The sequence below is a fragment of the Capra hircus genome, chromosome 2 (genome assembly GCF_001704415.2).
Source record: "Capra hircus breed San Clemente chromosome 2, ASM170441v1, whole genome shotgun sequence".
In the NCBI taxonomy this organism is placed as follows: Eukaryota; Metazoa; Chordata; class Mammalia; order Artiodactyla; family Bovidae; genus Capra; species Capra hircus.
The window spans coordinates 61,729,298-61,752,032 of NC_030809.1; the positions used below are offsets into that span (position 1 = coordinate 61,729,298).

Sequence of the window (22,735 nt, forward strand, 5' to 3'; positions counted from 1 at the left end):
ACTGGTGAACTTATAAAATTCACAGACTAACTGCTTTGGAAAATAATGCTCAGATTACAGATTTTAAAAGGTATTTTAGTTAAGTGCCAAATTTGTAATATAGCTAAAGAGATCAACAACGTTTTTCAAACATATGACTATCACTCTCTTATGTGTTTTAGATTTAATACCTCCACTGATAACAGGAATTGTGCTCAACAGTATGCAGAAAAATTGATGCTTTCTGTAACCTAAGATACTACTTTTATAAAAGCTGTGTTTTTTTTTTCTTTAATGTTGTGTCAAATGTCCTGGAGTGAACAAGTTGAGTTTGAAATTAATGAATAGTTCATGTTCTGACCATGAGCCAGTCTTGCCTACTAGGATGGTGAGAATTTCCAAAAGAAAAGGAAAAGAAAGATAAAAAGAAAACACACACACACACACACACATTAATGTGTAGTTACAGGTGTACTTCAATTTTTAAAAGTCCCCCCATTATTCTGTACCCCATGGTGCCAACCAAAACTCTGCCTGCTAATTGACAAGAGGCCTTCAGCCTTGCTGTGACAGCTGTCATTCAGTGACGCTGAAAACAAATAAAGATAAAAATGTTTGCCCTCCTCCGTGCAAATTTGAAAACCGATTCCAAAGTTTCTCTATTATATGGCAATTAGTGGTTAATGGGAACTGAACTATTTCAGGCAAACTTAATCATTTGCTCTAACTACTTGGAGTTATATTTTGTAGCTATGTTCAGCAAATAAAAGCATATTTTTGAAGCTTTGAATACACTGAACATAAAAACCTTGGGGACAAACACCGACACTTTTGTTCATTATGATATACTTCAACCATTTATAGCCAAAATATATCTATGAACATTGAGAATTGGTACTAAAAAATCTCTTCAACTTCTCAGACTGATGAGACTCTCAAGGACACAGATCTTTAAAATGATTTGAAAGAAAGTACCAAATCTCATCTATTGTGTCCACAGAAGATATTTTCCTGACATCAGAGTGAAAAATTTTTGCCAAACACATAAAGGAAACCCTCTTCTCATCTATAATAATAGGCGATATTGACTGAGAATTTAGTATGTGTCTGACAGGGGTTTTTGCCATCAACCACCTCGAGCTTCAAAACCTCCAAGTGTCTTATCAATATTATCTCACTTAATTCTCACAGCATCAGTATGATGGAAAGACTAGTGTTTCTTTTTCCATGAGGAAATGAGACACAGAAAGGTTAAGGAACTGGCTGGAAAGAACTTAGCCTAGAAATGAGGGAGCCAGGGCTTGAGCAAAGGTAGCCTCCCTCCAGGGCCCTCTATATCCATCTCTAGAATTAACCACTGCATGGTCTGTGGCAAAAGAACTCAAGGGAAGCATTGTGAAAGATTTGATTCCATTGTCCTGCATCCTTCCAAACGTATTTTTGAGGCCATTATTTGCACTAATAAGTGTACCACAGACTTCATTAGAAAAGTAATCTTTGTTTAGGTAACTTACTAAAGATTCCTGTCTCTCTCTCTCTCTCACACACACACATATAGAATCTCTCCCCACCCCCAACATCTTCTCTGACCATCACTCCTTCCACTCTGGCTGACACTCACCCCATCTCCAGGGTGTCCGGCCATCTTGCTGTTCCTCTACTCACCTGGCCCACTCCTGCTGTAAGGCTGTCATGTTGGCCGTGTTCTGTACTAGGAGTGCTCCTCCCTTGATACCTCCATAGGTATCTCCTTGAATCCTTCCAACTCTGCTCAAATGTAACCTCCTCAGTAAAGCTGGTCTTTAACTCTCCCTTTAAAACAGCAACGCCCACCCAACCCTCCCATAGCTCTTAACTCTTTACCATAGTACTTCTCACCTTAAAATATATTATACATTTAGTTATGATACATATGTATGTTATCTGTTGGAACCTCCTGGAACAAAAACTCTACATCAGTTTTGTTTTTCTTTTTTAACATGTTGCTCTAAATGATACATCCCAAATATGGTCAGTGCTCAGCATGCACTTGAGGTTGGATAAATATATGTTGAATGAATACCTAATTTTAGGGTAAAATTTTCACAAGCAAGCAGATTCATTCTTGTCTTTCTGTAGTCATTATATAAGCCAAGATAGGCCCTCATGCCTTTCTAGATCAAAATTAATTTGTTCTATGAATATATTTATTCCATTAAATGCTATTGTTTTTAAGAAAATTTTGAAATTTCAATTGATATTAAAGGAAGGATAATATTAATATTCAGTCAAAGAAAATATAAGTTCAGAAACACTGCTCTAAAACACCTGGCCCAGTTCCATTCATATGCTCAGTGCTCATGTGCAAGTGCTCAATAAATTCTGGTTGAATGAGTGCTCATTAAGTACCATGGGGTGCAGAGGAGATTAAAGGCCACATGTTGAATAGCAATCACTGACAGAAGTTCACATTAAATTCCATGTAGGAATATTGTGTTTATTGGAGCAAGTCGTAAATAAAATAAGCTAAGGCTTTGAAATGACTGATGATGACCATTTGGGATCCAGAAGTGCTGAAGCAGAACTACAACGTACTAGTAGGTTTGTAGAAGCTGTTAATAAAGATGATGTTATTTGAAGGCTCACTAAGAAATATGGCATCATTGAAAGGTTAGAAAGTCACAGTCTTCTGAATAATAAAATGCCATCAATTTCCAGCCAAAATACACCCTTTCTAGGCTTTTTTTCTCATTGCTTTCACCCTCATATCTTACTTTTCAGGCATTTATTCTAAATACTCAAATGCAACTTCCTCCTTCAAATGTGTGCATTAACTCGTGTAGGACATTATACTTTACTCAGATGAGTTTATGGGTAGTGTCTTCTATAAGACTGAGCTCAAAGTTTACTAGTGCTTCTGTGCTTTCCACGACCTCTTCCTGATCTAGGTTAGGTATCTTTCCTCCTTGTACCCCGAGCCCTTTGTACTCATACCATTTATCATACGAAACTGTAATTGTCTAATAACCTGTATGTTAAGCACCATGAAACTATGAATTCCCCAGACATGCTTTGTGGGTTTTATCTCTGGGCCCTTAAAGCAGAATATAGGGCCAGACACATAATTTCTAAGTCAACTTGATTTATTTTCCATGTGCAAACACATCATAAGGATCCTGAAGACCGGACTGTATTTCCAGTACCTTTGTGTGAACTGTAGTACTTTACAAAGGGTCTGACACATTTATGTGTTCAAAAAGTTGTCTTTTCATTATCAGCAGGTGACTAAAGTAAGGTATTATTTATGAGGTTCACAGGCCATAGAATTGTTAAGGATTAGTTGAGGAACAAGATACAAAGTGCTTAAAAAATACTAACTAATATGTTGAATCCTCTCTTACTTTTCAGGAAAACCCTTACTGGTTGTTTAAGATTCAAGCCTAATATCATTTCTTCTAGGAAGCCTGCTCCTCTGTATTCCCTAGCATTCTTATATATGCTATTGATACTAAAATTGTTCTCATCAGGGTCAGCAATGAACCAGGGATGTTGATGCCTTGTGAACTGAACTCCTCTTCCTCATTTGATGTAGTAAACAATTTCCAAATTCTTAGAATTCTCTATTCTTTGGCTTCCTTGATGCTGCTCTGTCTTGGTTCTACCCCAATAACTGTTTCTTTCAGATTTCTGTTCAGGTGTGTTTCTCTTCCTCTCAACTACATCTTCATTTATTCCATTCTTTCATTAACTGGTTAAAGATTTATGGAGACCTGCCACGTGATAGACATTAATTCTACTGAAACATTTCTCTATATCTATCCTTTTAACAGTTACATAAGAAGGAATTTACTTTATAGAGAATCCAACTTTGTGTCTGACTCTCTCTGCTGTGGACATGTTTCTCTCTTGGAAAACATGACCACTCTCATGATTTTAAAGCTCACTATATATGTAAGACACATGGATTCATATTTCCAGTCCTGGGTTTATTCTTAAACTTTGACTCCTCTTCTCAAAGCTTTAAAAAAATTTCCCATTAAGGTGCTCTTCTGTCATACCAACTTAAATTGTTCTTAGATACTGACCTGATGCCAGGGCACAATAGCCTCAAGATCTCTTTGAAAGACTTGTGGCCACAGTGTTTCTTAGCAGAGAACTTCAGGAAGAATACTTTACAATGAGAAAAAAATACCTATTTTAAATGCAATTTTTAATCAAAAACTGTCATCCTTATCCAGATAGTTCCTGTACATAGACACACACACACCCCCGCACAAGTCACTAGAGAGTAGTAAGTTGACCAGTGTCCAAATGTGATTGGAAGGGAACCAAAAGACAGTTTCAATTTAATATTGATAAGGTTTTTATTGGCTTTTGATATGATCTTACAGGTGTCCATCCCTTTTGCAAGGAAGGATACTTTGTGTTGCAGCAGTACTTTTTTTATTTTATAGATTTGAAGATTTTTCAGGCCCCTTTGTCATCCCTACATGTCAGCATGGATATTTCATCTTTCACTCACTGCCTAGTTTAGCTCATTCTAATTTATGTTTATAAACACCAAATTCCAGCTTCAATCTCTGTCCTAAGCATCAGATTCCTATTTCCCTCTGCCTATACATGTGTCACCTAAGCATCTGAGATAGATTGCAAATTTAAATATCTAAAAACAGAACTCTTTGTTTCCCACCTTCTTTCTCAATATGATTATTTTCTAGTCTTCCTTATCTCAATCAGTTCAGTTCAGTTCAGTTGCTCAGTTGTGTCCGACTCTTTGTGACCCCATGAATCGCAGCACGCCAGGCCTCCCTGTCCATCACCAACTCCCGGAGTTCACTCAGACTCACGTCCATCGAGTCAGTGATGCCATCCAGCTATCTCATCCCCTGTCATCCCCTTCTCCTCCTGCCCCCAATCCCTCCCAGCATCAGAGTCTTTTCCAATGAGTCAACTCTTCGCATGAGGTGGCCAAAGTACTGGAGCTTCAGCTTTAGCATCATTCCTTCCAAAGAAATCCCGTGGTTGATCTCCTTCAGAATGGACTGGTTGGATCTCCTTGCAGTCCAAGGAACTCTCAAGAGTCTTCTCTAACACCACAGTTCAAACGAATCAATTCTTCTGCGCTCAGCCTTCTTCACAGTCCAAATGTCATCAATGTACACCCAATTGTTCAATCAAAAGCCTTGGAGATTACCTTCATTTCTTCTTTTTTTTTTCTTTTTTTGGCATCCCACTTTTTAATTCACCAACACATCCTGTTGACTCTACCCTCAAATATATCTTGAATCAATTTGTTTTCTAGCACTTCCTTCATTATCACCCTAGACTCTCTTTCTCATTTCTTATCTCAAATACTGAGAAACCCTCTCAAGTTGTTTCCCAGGAATCACTCATGTCTTCCTATTGTCTCTTCTCTACCCTAAAACCATTGTGAAACTTTGAAAATAGAAGTCAGTTTATGTGGCCTTACTCACGTTCTACCCCCATGTAAAACCATACCACTTAATAAAATCCTGTCTCACTAATATCATCTCTGTTCCTGGTTCCGTAAACAACATCTTCCTTAATCTTCCTGTTGTCACACAGACATGCCAAGTTCATTCTGTCTAAGGGATTTTCACCTGCTCTTATTTCTGTCTAGAATATTCTCCACCACATGCATTGTAATGTATGTCTATGCTCTAATGTCACCCATTCAGAACTTGTCCCTGACTACCCTATTGAAATAGCATTCAACCTTTTGTCTCTTTCCCTAAGTAACTTTATTTTCTAAAATTACATTCATGTATTCACATGCTCTACACATGTTGACACGAAAATGTCCTGTCAGTCTTTCTCATCCACTGACTATACCTTTTCTGAAGCATTTTCTATATCTAGAGTAAGAGGTGCAATATTTGTCAAAAGACTACACACATGAGTAATACAGCTCTCCATCACCCAGCATGGAGAAGCCAGAGGAAGTATCTGCCAAGTGGGCAAGACCAGGCTGACACTTGTGCTACACCAGATGGAGCAGAAACACATAGATCCAGAGAGCAATGACATCTGCCTTAGAGGATCAAAATTAAGGAAGCTTCTTGTGTCCTAGAGGAAAACACTGGAAACTACCAGAATGATTATTAAAAGAACAAAAAAGTATCCAGGAGGATTTCTACAGACTTCCATTATTTTGTCCTCTGTGATATTTGAGGGGAGCTGTTCTAGATCAAGGCACAAAGTCAGGTCAGACCAAAATGCCTTGTCCCTCAACACCTCAAGACATCTCAGTCAGTTAGTTCTTGCTGATCTCATGCGGGAAGAGTCCTACACCACTGAAGACCCATCCTTGAGTTAGATGTTCTAGTGAAACAGTTGGCATGTTCTATTTCACACACTGCTATCCGCCCCCCCTTGTTTAACTCATCTATTCTAGTCTCTTTCCTCATTCATTAAGATGAAATAATTTCTAACACTGTACTTTAATGGCACTCAGTATTACATTAAGGTCTTTTTATATCAGCTAAAACACTTCTAGGCTGAAGAGATCCCAAGCTACTGACAAATCTCTTTGAGAATTAGTTAATTTAAAAGTCTAAAAAGCCATGTATGTTCATGTATGTCACCCCATTGTCCTTTACTCAGGCACTTGTGTTTGTTTCCTAGGACTTTCATAACAAATTACCAGAAATTTGGTGTCTTAAAGCAACAGAAGTTTATTATTTTACCATCTGGAGGTTGAATATCAAATAATGATGGTTAGTTCTCCCTAGAGACTTTGCCAAAGAGTCCATTTCATGACTTCCTAACTTTTGGTGACTGCTGGCAGTCCTTGCTATGCCTTGGCCTGCAGATGAATCATTCCACTCTCTGCTTGTCTTCACAAAACCTTCTCTGTGTGTCTATTTTCCCTTCTCCTGTACAGACTTATTGGACTTGCTACTGCTAAGTCACTTCAGTTGTGTTCGACTCTGTACGACCCCATAGACAGCAGGCCACCAGGCTCCCCCGTCCCTGGGATTCTCCAGGCAAGAACACTGGAGTGGGTTGCCATTTCCTTCTCCAATGCGTGAAAGTGAAAAGTGAAAGTGAAGTCGCTCAGTTGTGTCTGACTCTTAGCAACCCCATGGACAACAGCTTACCAGGCTCCACTGTCCATGGGATTTTCCAGGCAAGACTACTGGAGTAAGGCCCACACATATAGAATGATCTCAACTTGAGTTCCTCAACTTAATGACACCTGTAAAGAATCTGTTTTTTTCCCCTAAATGGGGTCATGTTCCCAGGATCTGTGATTAGGGCATGGACATATAATTTGGGGAGGATGAGTCACCACTCAACCCACTGCAGCACAATAATTTCAAACACCAAGTCTAAACCTCTTTCCATGACTTCAGTTTGATGTTCCAGTCTCATTTCCTGGTGTCAACAATGTTCACAGCTGGCTTATGGGAAGCACACAGAGTCACCCTTCCTCCTTTCAACACTGCCTACTATACCACTGCAAATGATCCAAGTGACCTTCTCCAAGAAGGAAATGATCATTGAACTGATATTTGCCCCTACCTCAAAGAATGTTAGTGTACTTCACTGCAGTCTCTCTTTCTGAAGAAAGTTTAAGAAATGTTCTTCCATCTACTAGCCTGTAAGTCCCCTAATTGTATTCAAGCTCTAATTCCTACCAGACTCTTCAAAATACTTCTTCTGGAATTAAAGCTGTTTCTTTTCAGTTCAGTTCAGTCACTCAGTTGTGTCCAACTCTTTGTGTCCTCATGAATTGCAGCACGCCAGGCCTCCCTGTCCATCACCAACTCCAGGAGTTCACTCAAACTCACGTCCATCGAATCAGTGATGCCATCCAGCCATCTGATCCTGTGTCATCTTTTTCTCCCGCTGCCCCCAATCCCTCCCAGCATCAGAGTCTTTTCCAATGAGTCAACTCTTCACATGAAGTGGCCAAAGTATTGGAGTTTCAGCCTCAGCATCTGTCCTTCCAATGAACACCCAGGACCGATCTTTAGAATGGACTGGTTGGATCTCCTTGCAGTACAAGGGACTCACCAGAGTCTTCTCCAGCACCACAGTTCAAAGGCATCAATTCTTCGGCACTCAGCTTTCTTCACAGTCCAACTCTCACATCCATACATGACCACAGGAAAAACCATAGCATTGACTAGATGAACCTCTGTTGGCAAAGTAATGTCTCTGCTTTTGAATATGCTATCTAGGTTGGTCATAACCTTTCTTCCAAGGAGTAAGCGTCTTTTAATTTCATGGCTATAATCACTATCTGCAGTCACTTTGGAGCCCCCCAAAATAGTCTGACACTCTTTCCACTGTTTCCCCATCTATTTCCCATGAAGTGATGGGACTGGATGCCATGATCTTCGTTTTCTGAATGTTCAGCTTAAAGCCAACTCTTTCACTCTCCTCTTTCACTTTCATTAAGAGGCTTTTTAGTTCCTTCTTCACTTTCTGCCATAAGGGTGGTGTCATCTGCATATCTGAGGTTATTGATATTTCTCCAAGCAATCTTGATTCCAGCTTGTGCTTCCTCCAGCCCATCATTTCTCATGATGTACTCTGCATAGAAGTTAAATAAGCAGGGTGACAATATACAGCCTTGATGTGCTCCTTTTTCTATTTGGAACCAGTCTGTTGTTTCATGTTCAGTTCTAACTGTTGCTTCCTGACCAAACCAGCCAATTGTCTCTCCCACTCTCCAAAATTACTATTTCTCACCTTAACTGCACTCTTTAAAATACCAAATGCCTTCCTCTTTCTCATTTTTAGGTGGTGGCTTTAATTCTCTTTTCTGAGAAACTAGATGAAAAAGACTGTTTTCAGTCTCATTATACCAAGTTAATTAACTTCATCTGCACTCTTATATCCAACCATTTTTCTCATAGAGTGAATTAGCTACTCAGACCCTATATAAGTAGATCCCTCTCCTTACATCCTGTAACCAGAAAAGGTCAGTTTTGACTCCATGCTGAATCCATTCCTCTTGCTTTAACCCTTTTTTTGCTGCTTTTTATAAGCATATATAAAGGCCTACCTTAGGGAACACAGACCCCCTCTGCCTGACTGTTCAGCTAAAGTAGCTTTGTTCATAACCCTGTACACCTGTAGACTACAGGAATAAAGAAATTAACACATATCCCTGGCTGCGTTTTGCCATTCTAGGAGATATTTGCAAGAATTAAATGGTCTTTTAACTTTTTTTCCTCACCTCCCCCATCTCTGACCCATGAAAGAACCTGGCACCCAGGCCCCAACAAGATGGTTATTTTGAGACATTAGTCTGCCATCTTTTTGGTCAGCCAGATTTCTGAATAAAGTTATATTGCTTGCCTCAACACCTTGTCTCCAAGATTTATTGGCCTATTTTGCAGTGAGCAGAGTAAGCTTGGACTTGGTAACATCTGAATACCATTTATTCTTTTCTCTAAATTATTTTGTGCCTATAATTGTCCCGTTTCCTTTTAGGTAATCAATCATTCCTTCTCTATTAGATAGTTTTTCTCAACTTGAAATCATGCTTAATACATGCCAAGTCAAAAATAATGTTTTACCTTGCTTTTGCATCATATTCTCCAGTTACCATACTTTTTACTTCCTCTTTTTGTCAAAATTGACAGCAAATGTTGTTGATTATACTAATGGTTTTCACTTTATTATTCTGCAATCTCTCCTGAACTTATTCAATTATGTTTTTATTCCCATCATTCCCTTAAACTACTTTTGTCCAGGGAGCTAATTCAGTTGTCAATCCCCAGTCTTGATCTTACTTAATTAACCCTCCACAGCAATTGACACTGTAGACTTCTCCCTTTTTTTGGAAACAATTCCTGTACTTGGTTTCTGAAATACAATCATTCCTGCTTTTACTTCTACATTCTTAGAAGATTCATTTGTTAAATTCTCTTCCTTTCAACCCCTAAATGTTGGAGTTCCACAGGGCTCAGTCTTCAAACACCTTTAACTTACAACCACTCCCTATATAAATTCACCATTCATGCTTAAAGCACCATTCATATAAACTGATGACTCCTAAATGTTTATTTCAGTTCTCATCTCACCCTTGCACTCTAAAGTCATCTACTTAACTACTTATATGAATCTCTGGTTGGAGACATAATGTGCTTCTCAAATGTCACACATCCAAAATTTAAATTCCTGGTTTACCTCTCAAACCTGCTGCTCCTCAGGTCTCTCTCAGTTTTGTAAATGGTACCACCACCTACTCAAGTGCTTGAAAATTGTTACAGGCATTCTTTCTTTTTTTCCTCTTTCCTTACTATGTTTGATACATTGGCATGGCATGTTTCTTCCAAATACATCTAAACCCTAACTACTTCTTATCAATGCCACCACTACCATCCTGGCTCTGGTAACCTATCACCATTGATCTACTCCACTGTAATAAGTGCCCTGAATGTTCCACTTCTGCTCTGCCCTCTACTTTCAACTCTCCATGCAAACAATGAAATCTGGAAAATATTTGAGGGAAATCATATAACATTGTTTTATTTCACTTCAAGTCAAATTCAAGTCCTTCACTATGACCTCTAAACTTTTTCATAATCTAGCTTCAACGTCCTCGTCTGCCTCATCTTGCAACCTTCCTACCAGTTCTCAGCACTCTGTCCAAACTTGCCTGTTTTCTGTTCTTAAAACCAACCAAACATAGATCAGAATGCCTCAAGGCCTTTGAAACATGCCTTTGAAACATCTGTTGGCAGGCTCTTCCCATAGAAACTGACATGCTCTTCCCTCTTCATTCCAGCCATTTTTACAATTATCACCTGCTCATAGTAGAGTCTCTTTGGAGAAGGCAATGGCACCCCACTCCAGTACTCTTGCCTGGAAAATCCCATGGGCAGAGGAGCCTGGTAGACTGCAGTCCATGGGGTCACAGTCAGACACGACTGAGTGACTTCACTTTCACTTTTCACTTTCATGCATTGGAGAAGGAAATGGCAACCCACTCCAGTATTCTTGCCTGGAGAATCCCAGGGACAGGGGGAGCCTGGTAGGCTGCCATCTATTGGGTCGCACAGAGTCGGACACGACTGAAGTGACTTAGCAGCATAGTAAAGTCTCTTACAATCCCTTCCAAAATACTTCTCTCTCCCCAATTTCTTTCACCCCATTCCTTGCTTTACTTTGTTTCACAGCACATATCATCCATTGACCTTATATTTTTAAGAACAATTTTAGATTTATAGAAAAATTGCAAAGATGCTATAGGAAGTCTCTATATTCTACACATCCAGGTTCCTCTATTATTAACATCTTAACTTAGTACACTTGTCAGAATGAGTAAAACAATACTGTTCACTATTAAAGTCCATGTTCTATTCAGATTTCCTTAGTTTTCACTTAATTGTCCAGGATCCCATCTAGAGTATCAGAGTACATTTATTTGTTTTGTCTCCATCGGCTCCTCTTAGCTTTGATAATTTCTTATGTATTACTTGCTTTCGATGACTTTTAAAGTTTTCAAGAGTACTGACAATGTATCGTGCGACATGTCTTTTTTTTGAAATTTCTGGCTTGTTGTTTTTTTCCCCCTCATTTTTAGCCTGGGATTGCGCGTTTTGAGGAAAAAGACAGCAGAGGTAAAGTGCCATTTTCATCCCATCACATCAAGGATATATACTGTCAGCATGACATCACTGTTGATGCTGACTTTGACCAGGAGGCTGAGGCAGTGTTTGTCAGGCTTCACCACTATAAAGTTATTCTCTCCCCACTGTTTTCCATATTTTACTCTTTGAAATTATTATGTATAATCCACACTAAAGGAGTGGGAATTTATGCCCCACCTCCTTGAGGGCAGAGCAGGTATTATATCTTTTAATTTTTTTTTTTTTTCTCTCTCCCTCCTATAATACATGCCCAACTTGAGATGCTGATTTTCACTGCCTAAAGGAGTGTCCATTAGAGCTCCTATCACACCTAGGTCTCATTAAGTATTAACCAATTGAATGACAGTCTCCCACCGCATACACCTATTTGTACATCTGAAGCACTACACAAGTACTTTCGTCTACCCCATTATTTACCTCTTCTTCTGCCAGGAGCCAGCATGGGAGATCCCACCCATGACAAGGTCATGTGGAAAAGAACTGTTAAGCAAGGCTTCAGGACTCGAGGGTCTCCCTAGACCAGCTCGAGCATCTACCCCAAAACCAGAATCTGTCTGTCTTACTATTTTGTGCCTTTCACCAACTCTCCTGACATACAGGAGGCTATCCCTGACAACCTTTCTCTGGAGAATGTCAACTTAGGGCTCTAGCTAATAAGTCTCCTGGACATGAGAGGAATATTTCAAATCAAACCCCCTCTGTTAGCATTCTAGCTTGCTTGGTATGTTTATCCAGACTCTTACAGCTATGCATGTGATTATTTACAGCCTCCCAACTGTGAGAGGCATGGGAAGCCTAAAACATAGAGCCTTTCAAAGAGTTAAAAGTTATTAGAGTAGTGCTGGTGTAGGATTTCATTATTGGGTCTATGCTTGTTGCTAAGTTTCCATATCTGTTATCCACTGTGCACCTGGGAGTGCATTAGTTAACATAGTTGGAATGTAAGAAAAACAAGTGTAGCCTTGAAATTAACCACATCAGACCTTTGAGCTAATTGGTTCTTTCTTTGTTGTAACTCACTGCACCTATGCCCTGTGAGAAATGTAACTCTGTTTAGCATTTTCTGAGGCTGACATAGATTAGAAATATAAAGGAAAAACATTCCAAGGGAAAATAAGTTTTCTGGTTGAGCACCCTTTATCAAAAGAGGGTCATAAAATGTTCACAGGCCTCCAAGGCCAGAAGATAATGTATACAATATTGTTTATGGGAAAGGTATGCAGAAAAAAATCCTGGTTTTGATAAAGACAAAACAGATGTAATGTTTGGGCTGACTCTATATGACTTTGCATCTTTCATTTCTTTCTATGTACAAGTTAAGGTATAAAAGTCCCTTTTGAAAATAAAGTAATGGGCCTCGCTCGAAGAAGCTTGGTCACCCCGTGTCTTTCTCTCTCTCTCTCTCTCTCTCTCTCTCTCTCTCTCTCTCTCTCTCTCTTTCTCTCTCTCTCTCTCTCATTGTCTTTTTCAGGCTGATCCCTTGGAGCATAAAGGCTCCCTGCATTCACTTGTCTGCCCTGGTTTCTAAGACCTGAACAGGAAGACGTTCTGCGTCTTCACTCCCTCGGGAGACCAGGAGGGCACCTGTGGCCTCCGTGAACAGGGCAAGCTCCTTATCTCAGGGCTTTATTGGCTTTTATGTAAACCAAGGAATATCAGCCTCTTTCTCTCCTCTATTTTCTTATCTACAACATTCTTTCCTTATCTCTCTATAAATCAATCGCTGACTCTGTCCCTGCTTCGAATTACCCTGGATCCACCAGGGCTGGACCCCGGCATTCTTCCCTTTCCCCGTGTCTGGGAGATAAATTCTCACCACTCTTAAAACTCAATTCTTTATATCTGCTTACATTTCAAGGCAAATTCACATATACATTTCAGTCTAACTAGCATATAACTATACTACTGTGCATATCACTCAACATTGAAATTAATTCTTCCCACCTTTGACTGCTGACACCCTGATGAACCTCTTGAGGCTTATTCCTCTTTGTTTGAACACCTAGTGGTAAGCCTGGGCTAGTGTGAAATATTTTTCAGTGTTTGATGATTGAAGGAGGGGACACTAAACAAATAGCTTGAGTACCACTGTCACACAGTTGATGTTTTCTAGCCTGTTCCAAGCACATGACCCAAGCCGTATGCAACGCCTCCACCCTGAAATGAAATGGTTCTTTCTCTTTCTGATATCTAGTCAGAGCTCTGTTATGTTATAATAACAGAACCCTCATTCTTCTCAAAATAGGACCCTAGGAAGAACTGGCTCATGAGCTGAGGCCAGGGCAGAATTGAGACTGAAAGAAATGAGAGAGAAGCTGGAATCCATATCTGCAAGCCTAACAATCTAGTCAGCATTTTAGCCAGAGTCAGGGGAAGTAACATAAGGAAATGAGAAGAACATTGGTAAGGCATGTGTTTTATTTTTTTATTTATTTTTTAATTTTTTTTTTTAGTTTTTTATTTTTTTAATTTTAAAATCTTTAATTCTTACATGCATTCCCAAACATGAACCCCCCTCCCACCTCCCTCCCCATAACCTCTCTCTGGGTCATCCCCATGCACCAGCCCCAAGCATGCTGTATCCTGCATCAGACATAGACTGGCGATTCAATTCTTACATGATAGTATACATGTTAGAATGCCATTCTCCCAAATCATCCCACCCTCTCCCTCTCCCTCTGAGTCCAAAAGTCCATTATACACATCTGTGTCTTTTTTCCTGTCTTGCATACAGGGTCGTCATTGCCATCTTTCTAAATTCCATATATATGTGTTAGTATACTGTATTGGTGTTTTTCTTTCTGTCTTACTTCACTCTGTATAATCGGCTCCAGTTTCATCCCTTTCATCAGAACTGATTCAAATGAATTCTTTTTAATGGCTGAGTAATACTCCATTGTGTATATGTACCACAGCTTTCTTATCCATTCATCTGCTGATGGACATCTAGGTTGTTTCCATATCCTGGCTATTATAAACAGTGCTGTGATGAACATTGGGGTACATGTGTCTCTTTCAATTCTGGTTTCCTCGGTATGTATGCCCAGAAGTCGGATTGCTGGGTCATAAGGTAGTTCTATTTGCAATTTTTTAAGGAATCCCCACACTGTTCTCCATAGTGGCTATACTAGTTTGCATTCCCACCAACAGTGTAAGAGGGTTCCCTTTTCTCCACACCCTCTCCAGCATTTATTGCTTGCAGAGATTCTTCAATATCCACAAATCAATCAATGTAATTCACCACATTAACAAATTGAAAAATAAAAACCATATGATTATCTCAATAGATGCAGAGAAGGCCTTTGACAAAATTCAACATCCATTTATGATAAAAACTCTCCAGAAAGCAGGAATAGAAGGAACATACCTCAACATAATAAAAGCTATATATGACAAACCCACAGCAAACATTATCCTCAATGGTGAAAAATTGAAAGCATTTCCCCTAAAGTCAGGAACAAGACAAGGATGCCCACTTTCACCGCTACTATTCAACATAGTTCTGGAAGTTTTGGCCACAGCAATCAGAGCAGAAAAAGAAATAAAAGGAATCCAAAATGGAAAAGAAGAAGTAAAACTCTCACTGTTTGCAGATGACATGATCCTCTACATGGAAAACCCTAAAGACTCCACCAGAAAATTACTAGAGCTCATCAATGAATATAGTAAAGTTGCAGGATATAAAATCAACACACAGAAATCCCTTGCATTCCTATACACTAATAATGAGAAAGTAGAAAAAGAAATTAAGGAAACAATTCCATTCACCATTGCAACGAAAAGAATAAAATACTTAGGAATATATCTACCTAAAGAAACTAAAGACCTATATATAGAAAACTATAAAACACTGATGAAAGAAATCAAAGAGGACACTAATAGATGGAGAAATATACCATGTTCACGGACCACAAGAATTAATATACTGAAAATGAGTATACTACCCAAAGCAATTTACAAATTCAATGCAATCCCTATCAAGCTACCAGCCATATTTTTCACAGAACTAGAACAAATAATTTCAAGATTTGTATGGAAATACAAAAAACCTCGAATAGCCAAAGCAATCTTGAGAAATAAGAATGGAACTGGAAGAATCAACTTGCCGGACTTCAGGCTCTACTACAAAGCCACAGTCATCAAAACAGTATGGTACTGGCACAAAGACAGACATATAGATCAATGGAACAAAATAGAAAGCCCAGAGATAAATCCACACACATATGGACACCTTATCTTTGACAAAGGAGGCAAGAATATACAATGGAGTAAAGACAATCTCTTTAACAAGTGGTGCTGGGAAAACTGGTCAACCACTTGTAAAAGAATGAAACTAGATCACTTTCTAACACCACACACAAAAATAAACTCAAAATGGATTAAAGATCTAAATGTAAGACCAGAAACTATAAAACTCCTAGAGGAGAACATAGGCAAAACACTCTCAGACATAAATCACAGCAGGATCCTCTATGATCCACCTCCCAGAATATTGGAAATAAAAGCAAAAATAAACAAATGGGATCTAACTAAAATTAAAATCTTCTGCACAACAAAGGAAAATATAAGCAAGGTGAAAAGACAGCCTTCTGAATGGGAGAGAATAATAGCAAATGAAGCAACTGACAAACAACTAATCTCAAAAATATACAAGCAACTTATGCAGCTCAATTCCAGAAAAATAAACGACCCAATCAAAAAATGGGCCAAAGAACTAAATGACATTTCTCCAAAGAAGACATATGGATGGCTAACAAACACATGAAAAGTTGCTCAACATCACTCATTATTAGAGAAATGCAAATCAAAATCACAATGAGGTACCACTTCACACCAGTCAGAATGGCTGAGATCCAAAAATCTGTTTTATTTTTTTAAATCCCAGCCTCCTTATTTAGGCAGGCTGCATTCTCTGAGCTCATTCTGTGATTTTATTGTCTGCTGGGTTCAGTCTTCCTATGGGTGGACTGTGGTACCAGACACTGAAGGAGAATGAAGAGCGGACGCTTCCAAAAAAGAAAGGCTGCTCATCAGAAATCATATGTGACACTTTATAATGCCTACCTACAGCACAAATTCCATGAAGTTGGTAACATTCTAGATATGCAGAGTAGCATAAGTATCAACTATTACAAATACACTACACTATCATGAATGTGAAAAACGAATTTTTTTTGTATTCACTTTCCATTTTGAACAATTTTTTTCATTACAAAAATAAGAATGTTCATTCTAGAAAATATGGATGTATGGAACAATAGAGGTAAAAAATAAACATTTACCCATATTTACTCACTTTGAAATGAACTGTTATTTTAATGTATATGCTTCTTTTCAAGTCTTCATAAACATATTTAAAACAGTTTAAATACAATATTGATCTGTTCTGCACTAGGAACTAATATATAGTTGCAAGTCAGTTATACTTCAAACAACAAACAAATGAAATTATAGAAAAAGATCTCAGGCAGAGGTGGGGAGTCAAGTAAGGCAGAGTCAGATGAAGGTAGTCAAAAAGTACAAACTTTCAGTTACAAGATAAAGTGCTAGGGATGTAATGTATACCGTGAAAGTACAATTAGCACTGCTCTGTGTTACACATGTGGAGAAGGAAACAGCAACCCACTCCAGTATCCTTGCCTAGAGAATCCCACGGACAGAGGAGCCTGGTGGGCTACTGTTCATGGGGTCAAAAAGAGTCGGGCATGACTAAGTGACTAAGCACATATTATTTATGAAAGTTGTTAAGGGAACAAATCCCAAGAGCTCTCATAAGGAAAAAAATTTTCTGTCTCTTTTTTAAATTGTATGTCTATATAAGATGATGGATATGGATGTTTGCTAAAATTATTGTGAGAATTACTTCATGATGTATGTAAGTCAAATCATTATGCTGTACACCTTAAAATTATACAAGACTGTGTGTCAGTTATATCTTGATAAAACTGATCAATTTAAATACATTTATATGTACAATTTTGTACCTTCTTTTTCCAGGTAACATTATAAAAAACAATTTTACTTCTTAAAGAAAAAAAAAAAAAAAACCACCTCAAGGACAAAATTTTAAATGACTCTGAAATATCTCATCAGATGGATAACCCGTGATTTTTCAATTCCCCATTTGTGGAGAGGTTTCAATTTTCTTATCATGACAAGTTATGTTCTAATTACATTTTTGCCCCAGGACTGGCCACAATGATAGACATAAGCACAAAATCCTGAGGGAAAGCAGAAACTAGATGGAGAGACCCTGGAAAATTTTCCCCAAAGAGGTGATATGTTAGTTGGTCTTAATATGGATTAGTTAGGGGACAAAAATGAGAAGAAGAGTATGTGAACAGAAGGAATAATATTTGAGAAAATACAAAGACTTAATAATTCTAATCTATTTTTCTCCTTTTAAATAATTATAATCTTTAAGGGAGTCTTTGTAAACATCCACCAGTAGCTACTCAGTTTATTCTTAAATTTGGATAATTGTTATAGTTGTTAAGAATGAATAAAATGGAGTTCATAATGGCACCAGAGCACAAAAATGGAGCCAGGAGGCTACTGGGGAAGTGGGGTCCGTGCACATTTCCACTTGTATGGAACGTGCACCATGAACTGGGCAAAACCACAAAAGCATTCTGAAAGATGGCTTACCCAACAAACTCTTGCATAGTAGTAGCTGCAATGAATGAGCGATTTCACTTTCACTTTTCACTTTCATACATTGAAGAAGGAAATGGCAACCCACTCCAGTGTTCTTGCCTGGAGAATCCCAGGGACAGGAGAACCTGGTGGGCTGCCATCTATGGTGTTGCACAGTCGGACACGACTGAAGTGACTTAGCAGCAGCAGCAGCCGCAATGAACAGTCATGTATAGACAAGAATGGTTCCAGACCATCATCAGCATGAATCAAAATTCTAGAAATTTATGAAAACTTTCTCCTTTTTCCTTTAAAAATCCTTTGGTTTTCAATTCTCCTCAGAGCACATTTGAGTTTCAACATGAATCTGAGTCTCCTGAATTGCTGTTTCTAACCAATCCCCCAAGAATACTTTTGTTGCTTTATAGCATTGGTCTTATTTCTATGTCTACTTAAAAAAAAAAAAAAAAAAGGCAAACCACCAACAGCAACCTCAAAGAACATCTCCACTCTCCTGATTTTGTAAATCAAGGTCCAAAGAGGTCATTCCTCTAGCCCCCATATTTGGTGTCAGTGCTGAGTGAATAAATTATATTCCCAACTCCCAATCCGCTTCTTTTTCCAACATGTTGCTTTTACTTCCGCATGGTGAATCTTCCCAGTTTCTCCAAGTGTTCTTTCTCTATCCCTTTTGGATTTCAGTCAACTTTTCCCAGTTAGGCCCAGTAATGTTTCAAGTTACCAGTGCTCATTTGCAGGGAAAAAAAAAAAAAATGAGCCCTTAGTATGTTTCACAGGTGTTCCACATAACATTCTTTAGTGAATTCTCACACCATCCTGAACCAGCATGTCATCCTCTCTCAACAGATGGGAAAACTGAGACTGAAGCACCAGGATTTTGTAAAATATTACAAAGATTGCTGTTGCTGTTGTTCACTCACTCAGTTGTTTCTGACTCTTTGCAGCCCAATGGACTGCAGCACTCCAGGCTTCCCTGTCCTCCACCATCTCCCTGAGTTTGCTCAAACTCATGTCCATTGAGTCAATGATGCTATCTAACCATCTCATTCTCTGTCGCCCCCTTCTCCTGCCCTGTCTTTCCCAGCACCAGGGTCTTTCCCAATGAGTTGGCTTTTCACATCAGGTGGCCAAAGTATTGGAGCTTCAGCTTCAGCATCAGTCTTTCCACTGAACATTCAAGGTTCATTTCCTTTAGGATGGACTGGTTGGATCTCCTTGCAGTCCAAGGGACTCTCAAAAGTCTTCTCCAGGAGCAGTGTGAAGAAGAGGCAAGGGCAACCCCTGGATCAACTTAAAGCCCGCGTGCCACTGCATCCGTGTCTAGCACCTACATCCCACCACCGCAGCCACCATGCCTAGGAGAAAGGCTGAAGGGAAAGGAGACAAAGCCAAGGTGAAGGACAAACCACAGAGAAGATTTGCAAGGTTTTCTGCTAAACCTGCTCCTCCAAAGCCAGAGCCCAAGCCTAAAAAGGCCCCTGCGAAGAAGGGAGAGAAGGTACCCAAAGGGAAAAAGGGAAAAGCGGATGCTGGCAAGGATGGGAAAAACCCTGCAGAAAATGGATATGCCAAAATAGACCAGACACAGAAAGCTGAAGGTGCTGGAGATGCCAAGTGAAGTGTATGCATTTTTGATAACTGTGTACTTCTGGTGACTGTACAGTTTGAAATACTATTTTTTATCAAGTTTTATAAAAATGCAGAATTTTGTTTTACTTTTTTTTTTTTTTTTAAGCTATGTTGTTAACACACAGAACACTTCATTGTTGTTTTTTGGGGGAAGGGCACATCACTAACAGAATGTCTCTGAAGCTGAATTGATGTGGGGGAAAAATATCTTTCCCATCTAGTTTTGAAAAACTTCCTCTTGGTTCCCAGGAAGGAAGGATTCCTTGATGTTGACACACATTAGCCACCTTGGCACAAACGCCTTGTGGTGTGGAAAAACTAAAATTTAGTTTCTATGTCCTCTTCTCCCTCTCCACCTCAGCACAGACTTGACTCCCCTAAACCCAGAGACCTGCTGGAACCTGAACCCTGTGCCCCCCCAAAATTGATGACCAGTATGTCAGGCAATCTGGACTTTCTAGTGTCGCCATTGAGATGGCGTCCTTCAAAAGAGCAGTGGTTCCTTTTTTTAGACTGTGGCTCCTCAGAGTGATACTTCTGCCATTTTCATTTCCATTTCTTGAAAGTCAGGGTCAGCTTGTGAAAAGTTGTTAAACAACATGCTAAATGTGAAATGTCAACCCTCACTCTAAACTTTCCCTGTTCAGAGCATCACATGAAGATTTCATTGGGTTTTATAGTGGCTTTCTGATTTTTATAATCCATTGAAAAAGGGAGTTTGAAAGTTGTATGCTGTTAATGACTGTCTGCCCATGTCCTGCCTGAAATACCATGATTGTTTTTGAAAAGTATCATTAATAAAGCTGGATACAGTTTGGAAAAGAAAAAAAAGTCTTCTCCAACACCACAGTTCAAAAGTATCGATTCTTCAGTGCTCAGCCTTCTTTATGGTCCAACTCTCATATACATACCTGACTACTGGAAAAGCCATAGCCTTGACTATATGGACTTTAGCTGGCAAAGCAATGTCTGCTTTTTAATACACTGTCCAGATTTGTGATAGTTTTTCTTCAAAGGATCAAACATCTTTTAATTTCATGACTGAAATCACCATCCACAGTGATTTTGGAGCCCAAGAAAATTAAATCTGTCACAATTTCCATTGTTTCCCCATCTATTTGCCATGAAGTGATGGGACAAGATGCCATGATCTTCATTTTTTGAATGTTGAGGTTGAGTTTTAGGCCACCTTTTCACTCTTCTCTTTCACCTTTATCAAGAGCCTCTGGTTCCTCTTCACTTTCTGACATAAGGGTGGTGTCATCTGCATAACTGAGATTATTGATATTTCTCCCTGCAATCTTGATTCCAGCCTGTGCTTCATCCACTCCTTCATTTTGCATGATATACTCTGCATAGAAGTTAAATAAGCAGCATGTCAATATACAACCTTGATGTATTCATTTCCCAATTTTGAACCAGTCTGTTGTTCCATGTCCAGTTCTAACTGTTGCTTCTTGACCTGCATACAGGTTTTTCAGGAGGCAGGGAAGGAAGGAAGGAATGTCGCTCAGTCGTGTCCGACTCTTTGCGACCCCGCGGACTGTAGCCTACCAGGCTCCTCTGTCCATGGGATTTTCCAGGCAATAGTACTGGAGTGGATTGCCATATCCTTCTCTAGTGATCTTCCCGACCCAGGGATTAAACCCAGGTCTCCCGCATTGTAGACAGACGCTTTACCGTCTGAGCCACCAGGGAGGTGGTCTGGTATTCCCATCTCTTTAAGAATCTCCCACAGTTTGTTGTGTTCCACACAGTCAAAGGCTTTAGCATAGTCAATGAAACAGTAGATGTTTTTCTGGAATTCTCTTGCCTTTTCTATGATCCAATGAATGCTGCCAATTTGATCTCTGATTCCTGTGCCTTTTCCAAACCCGGCTTGAACATCTGGAATTTCTCAGTTCACATACTGTTGAAGCCTATATTGAAGGAGTTGGAGCATTACCTTGTAAGTAAGTGAAATGAGTGAATTGTGCAGTAGTTTGAACATCCTTTGTCCATGTCCTTCTTCAGAATTGAAATGAAAACTGACCTTTTCCAGTTGTGGCCACTGCTGAGTTTTTCAAATTTGCTGGCATGTTGAGTGCAGCACTTTCACAGCATCATCTTTTAGGATTTGAAGTAGCTTGGCTGGAATTTCATCATATAGCTTTGTTCACTAGCTTTGTTCATAGTGATGGTTCTTAAGACCCACTTGACTTCACATTCCAGGATATCTGGCCCTAGAGTGATCACACCATCCTGGTTATCTGGGTCATTAAGATCTTTTCTGTATAGCTCTTCTGTGTATTCTTGCCAGCTCTTCTTAACGTCTTTTCCTTCTGTTAGGTCTATACCATGTCTGATCTTTATTGTGCCTCTCTTTGTATGAAATTTGAAGTCCAGTGGTATTTGATTACAGATCTTCCTCAGAACTAGGGAAACAGAGACTCTTGGAGGGCACAAATAATACTTTGTGTGCACCAGGACCCAGGAGAAAGTAGTGACCGCATAAGAGACTGAGTCAGACTTGCCTGTGAGTGTTCTCAAGTCTCCAGCAGAGGTGTGGGTTGACAGTGACCAGCCACAGGGTCAGGGACACTGACTGCAGCAGTCCTGGGAGGCATGGCATGCTGGTATAAGTCCTTCTGGAGAAGGTCATCATTACCCTTACCATAGTTTGGCCTCAGGACAAAATACAAGGAGGTAACACAGCCCTACCCATCAGCAGAAAATTGGATTACAAGGATGATAAGTTCCCTGGTGGTTCAGACGGTAAAGCATCTGTCTACAATGCAGGAAACCCGGGTTCAAGCTCTGGGTTGGGAAGATCCCCTGGAGAAGGAAATGGCAATCCACTCCAGTACTATTGCCTGGAA

At 39.4% G+C, this 22,735-nt stretch overlaps 1 pseudogene across 1 annotated transcript; it reads left to right on the forward strand.

Annotated features, from left to right (window-relative positions):
• LOC108633416 lies at positions 19,516–20,695 on the forward strand (annotated as a pseudogene). Its single transcript, XR_001917052.1, has one exon. The product of XR_001917052.1 is annotated as a non-histone chromosomal protein HMG-17 pseudogene (transcript).